Source organism: Engystomops pustulosus, chromosome 5, assembly GCF_040894005.1.
Source record: "Engystomops pustulosus chromosome 5, aEngPut4.maternal, whole genome shotgun sequence".
Taxonomy (NCBI): Eukaryota; Metazoa; Chordata; class Amphibia; order Anura; family Leptodactylidae; genus Engystomops; species Engystomops pustulosus.
In genome coordinates this window covers 24,192,807-24,198,806 of record NC_092415.1, presented here as the reverse complement: position 1 = coordinate 24,198,806, position 6,000 = coordinate 24,192,807, and the positions used below count along the sequence as shown (strand labels likewise).

At 41.5% G+C, this 6,000-nt stretch overlaps 1 long non-coding RNA gene across 1 annotated transcript in view; it reads right to left on the bottom strand.

The window, feature by feature from the left end:
• Positions 1–769: 769 nt before the first annotated feature.
• LOC140132502 (uncharacterized) overlaps positions 770–6,000 on the bottom strand; it is a 132,410-nt gene continuing 127,179 nt past the window's right edge. The window contains exon 3 of the long non-coding RNA XR_011855665.1: positions 770–983. This is a non-coding gene — a long non-coding RNA (uncharacterized lncRNA). The remainder of the gene's footprint in view (positions 984–6,000) is intronic.

Here is a 6,000-nt window from a genome sequence, read left to right as displayed (position 1 = left end):
AGTGATGTCACAGTACAGGGATAATACACACAGTGATGTCACAGTACAGGGATAATATACACAGTGATGTCACAGTACAGGGATAATACACACAGTGATGTCACAGTACATGGATAATACACACAGTGATGTCACAGTACAGGGATAATACACAGAGTGATGTCACAGTACAGAGATAATACACACAGTGATGTCACAGTACAGGAATAGTACATACAGTGATGTCACAGTACAGGGATAATACACACAGTAATGTCACAGTACATGGATAATACACACAGTGATGTCACAGTACAGAGATAATACACACAGTGATGTCACAGTATAGATATAATACACACAGTGATGTCACAGTACAGTGATAATACACAGAGTGATGTCACAGTACAGAGATAATGCACACAGTGATGTCACAGTACAGAGATAATACACACAGTGATGTCACAGTACAGGGATAATACATACAGTGATGTCACAGTACAGGGATAATACACACAGTGATGTCACAGTACATGGATAATACACACAGTGATGTCACAGTACACGGATAATACACACAGTGATGTCACAGTACAGGGATAATAATACACACAGTGATATCATAGCACAATGATGAGCCACTTGGAAATGTTACAGCCACTAACATCCTCAGCATAGGAATAATGTAAATCACAATATCATAGTTTAGGAATAATGCATAGAAATGAAGGCTGCAGGGAGGTTACTTAATATGCACAGCTCTTTAATAAACCTCAGTTAAGCTACCGTAAATAAAATTTAGACACCTTTATCCATAGCTGGGAGTTGATATGGGCCCTCTTCCTTGATGGGCCCCATAGGTGCTGCTCTGCCTGTTCTCCTGGTAGTTACGGCCACAGTCACTGACCTGCAGAGTGTAAGGTCTGTGTATATGACGGCTGACTGCTACGCCTTCTGCTTTCCATTGTGTAGGAGCTTCTTCCCGCTGGATTTACATGATTTATCTTGGAGAGAAAGGATAATCTGATGAGCTTTAGGTGATGGACACTATAAACTCCTGACCTAGTAGCGGTAAGAGGGGCATCATCAGCCGCTCTAATAACCAAAGCATGTTCAGATCTGACAAGGTGAATGGAGACAGGACATACCGGGAAGGAAAATATCAAGTGTACATTAATACCAAAGATATAATATCTAGGAAAAAGGATTTCCAGCAATGGATTTAAAATATCGAATGCTTTATTTCATCTTCTAAAACATAGATTACATGGACAGGTAATGCAGCTGACGCGCTTTGGGCATTCTTATCGCCATTAGTCGTAGCATGATGCTATGACTAAGGCTATATTCACACGAACGTATGGGGGACGTATATACGGCCGACGTATTTACGGCCGATATACGTCCCCCATACACTTCTATGGGCGCACGGCACCCTACGGGAGCGGTACGGTGCCGCACACGTGCGGCACCGTACCCTTCCGTACCCGGGAAAAAGATAGGACCTGTCCTATCTTTTCCCGTAATACGGGGCCGTGCGCCATAAGTTGCTATGGAGAGGGGCGGGGGTGAGCTGCGCTCACCTCCTCCTCCTCTCCCTGTACACTGCCGTTGCCCGCTACGGTACAGTACGGGCGGGCAACGGCAGTGTGAATATAGCCTAAGGGTGATCTGCATGCCCGAAACGCGTAATGCCATGATTAAGTGTGATTTGTATGCCAGAAACGCGTAATGCCAAGACTAAGGGCGATTTGTATGTCCGAAACGCATGATGCCAAGACTAAGGGCGAGTTGGATGCCCAAGCGCATGATGCTAAGACTAAGGGCGATTTGTATGCCAAAACGTGGGATGCCAAGATTAAGGGTGATTTGTTTGCCAGAAACGCGGGATGCCAAGACTAAGGGTGATTTGTATTCCCGAAACGCATGATGCTAAGAGTAAGGGTGATTTGTATGCCCAAAACGCGTAATGCCAAGACTAAGGGTGATTTGTATGCCCAAAACGCGTGATGCTAAGACTAAGGGTGATTTGTATGCCCAAAACGCGTAATGCCAAGACTAAGGGTGATTTGTATGTCCAAAACGTGTGATGCTAAGACTAAGGGCGAGTTGTATGCCAGAAACATGAGATGCCAAGACTAAGGGCGATTTGTATGCCAAAAACGCATGATGCCAAGACTCAAGTCGATTTGTATTCCAGAATCGGGTGATGCTAAGACTAAGGGAGATTTCTATGCCAGAAATGCGTTAGAACATGTGTTAGAACATGGAATAAACCATTCAAGATTTTAAATCCATTGCTGGATATCACTGTCACCAATGCCATACACCAGTTGTTTTATGTTCTTGAACATGCATTACACTGAAAAATGAAACTGATAAATCCTGCGATGTCTTGCCGACTGCGTAAGATGTAGAGCTACTGTGCATGCGCATGATTTGCAGACTGCTGGGTGATGTCACGGAGCCAGGAGGCGCTCGGCTGATTTAGGCCAGAGCGCCTCTGGCTCATTAACATATTTTTATAATGTATATTTTTTTTTATATTTTTTGAGCTGTATTGGACTTTTTTCTTTCTGCATTTTTGTAGATCAGAAAAGCACGGGACACAGTATGAAGACTTCTAGGGGAACCTGTCTTACCTTTAACAATGGTGAAAACCTGATGACAGTTTCCCTTTGTAAAGAAGTGCAACCACCAAGAACCGTGCCCTGGTATCAGATTTTTTTTTAAATCATCTATTGTGCTTGATAGATTTCTTATTTGTCTTTGAATGGGGCCCCCAAATAAACCACTTATAATAATAACAATCCTGGATAAGGACTGACACCCCCATACATTATAATGGGGAGGCCCATTGGGAGGAATGGAACACACAGACATATACAACCATCTCTCCGTAAATTCACTCTGTTATTGAGATTGATGGGGGTCCCAGTGATTGGACCCCCACACATCAGACACTCACCTCATCCTTTATAATGGATACAAGTGTCTTTAGTAGACAGACCCTTTGCTTCTATTTCATAAAAGAGCAATGAAAGGTTTTCCAGACATTTAACATTTATTATCCGTCTGCGAAAGAAGACAAAGAAGACAAGACGGAGGGAAATGGAATATATTAATGTGTCCGTCCTCTTCCACTTCCTCATGGCTCTTCTAGCTTCCCATGAAATGTGCGTTCCCACTGCTTAAATGTAAATTTCTGCTAATTTCCCATATAAATACGCAAAATGAAAAGTAACACTGTAAAAACAAGACAAGGATTAATAATAATCATAATCATGTATCTTAGTATAGATTTTTTATATACTTGGATGGAATTTTACCACCAATTTCGCTTTGTCTTGGGGTCAGTCCCAAAAGTATTTTCCCAAGTAATCTCACCCGGAATCACAACACGGGAATCTGGACTTTACAGGGCGGCTACATCTTAAATACAGGGGGCAAGTGGCACAGATAGGCCATGGGACACCAGTGTGAGGCACCAGGGAGTCAAGTCAAGGGTGGTCACAGACAAGCCAAGGTTATGGCCAACGGAGATCAGGTTCAGGCCAAAGGTCATGACAGTTCAGATTTAAAGGGATTACAAAAAAAAATAAAAAGTAATGGTTTGAAAAGATTTAAAAAAATAAAACCTCTAAAGTCACATAAAAATTTGCAGAGTGTCATACACCTTAAACTTTAGATCTATAGCACCTAGAAATGTGGTGTCATATTACAGATAAGAATCTCATCTTTAAGATTGTATCAGGCTAGAGATACGTACAGTTAACACCTTAATGACATGTGACCTATACGTCACATGTCAGTTATGGAGCTGGCTCCAGGCAGGGCTTTCAGAGTGAGCGTGCTCCATACATAGTGGGTGTCAGCTGCAATATGGAACTAACACTCTTTGATAACACATGTGTTTGGTTCTGACACCAATTGTTACTGTTAACCCCTCATCAGATTTGATGGAGGCATTTAGCCATTTTGGATCTGATTGGTACCCCCTGGGTCTATAACAATCATGACCCCTACTTAGGACCCTACCTGTGCCTATCATAGCAGATAATACAGAGCTTGCCAGCAAAAGGGGTTCTCCAATCATCTCTTGTTAGGCCCTTTCCACAGGATAGGGCCTACGTTGCTGATTGGTAGGAGTGTCCGTGATGAGACCCACACAGATTTTGACAACGGGGGTCCGTTGTCCCTGTTGCACTCAAAGTTAAGCGAGCAGCCGGTCACGCATGAAACTAAGGAAGATTGCTGAGTACACCGCTCGGCTATCTCCGTCAGCGCCATAGAGATGAGCGGAGCAGCCGGCGCATGCGCAACTGCCTGCTCCGCTCATCTCAAGCGCAACAGGGATTCAACAGAGATCCAATTGTACGAGTGATAATTCAAAGTTTGAATCATTCCTATTTTCCTAGAACACAAATAAATATACAGTCCCAAAATAGTAACAGTGAAAACATTAGCTGATCCCGTAAACTATACATACTATATATTACGTATACCAAACTAAAATTTATTGGCAAAACAAAGACTTTTTTTCTTGCACAAAAGGTTTTCATTTTATAAAAAGCTACTAAAACCTAAAAAAACCTATAAGAATAGGGGGGAGGTGTCATTTGGACTGTAAGGTAAAAGACGTCAAAAATGTAACCCACGAGATTAAGGCGCAAATGAGTTTTCACCACATTTGGAAATTTTTTTCCAGCTTTCCAATACACAGAATAGAATATTAACCCCTTGCCATCAAACACCATAACAGTAGCGGGTGGCAAAGTGTGTATGGAGGGGGCTCACTCACCTAGAGGCCTAGAGTCCACTCCATAAAGCCATATTTTTTTTTAACAAATTTGATTCATTTGGAATTTTTTTTCAGCTTCCCAGTAGATGGCATAGAATATTTAATAATGTCACTAGGAAGTACGATTTGTTAAACAGAAATGTTCTGTATTTTTGCAGGTGACCAGCGAAAAACAGAGACATTAAATGGACAAAGGGCATACAGACAGAGTTGTAAATATGTGCTACGGATAAACATCTAATTTCCACCTCTTTCTTTAACTTTCTGTAGCTCCCAGAACCACAATCCGGATGAAGCCTAAAAGATGAGCTTCTTATCTTTTATACAATACCTAAAGATAGAGGAGTCTGAAATGATGCTCTCCCTGTAGCATCTAAAAGTGACTCAACTCAGGCAAAACATGACTCTTTTCTGCTCATTTTCACAAGACTTTGTAGTGGGCTTTTTATAGGTAAACAGAGGAGATAGCACATAAACAAGGGAATTCTGAGGGGTCTATGGGGGTCCTGCAGAGTCCAGAACCCAATGGGTCACAGTTGTTTTTGATGACTGATCAGTTTTTTGTCTACATTTATTCATTTATTCTGTTTATTTTTTTAATTTTACAACAGAATCCCTGCCAGAGAGTGTTTATGATGAGTAATACCATGAAACAGGGAGTCAATAATTATTGATCAGAGAAGATTCAGCCATAAATATCTCAGTATAATATCTCCCGTCCATCACTGCAGGGAGCTCGGGCTCGGAGCTAAAAAACCTCCCTCTACTTTTTAAAATCCCAGCAGAAAATTTACCTTGTAACATATTGAGAGGAAACTTTGAGGATGATGTTTGTATTGATGATTTGTATTGTATTTTATGGTAACATTTCACATTCCGTGCGCAGTGAATGATCCAGCGCTTCACTATTATTACCTCCGGTGCTGGATCCAGATAGGAAACAAATTAGCCAAAAATTACAACCTTTGTTATTCGTTACTGGAAAAACAAGTGCAAACATCCTGGTAAATATCTCTTTGCATGGAGGACAATGGCGCAACTTACAGGGGCAGAACAGATGGACATGGGGGGTGCGGTTGCATTTGGACCCAAGAGAATTAAGAGGCTCATAATATGTTCTGTTTCCATATGAGATCCGGACCATAAATAATATATTATACATTATACCGGCGTCCTAATACAAATTTAGCATTTCATTCAAACAAGTTCAGTCTATGACT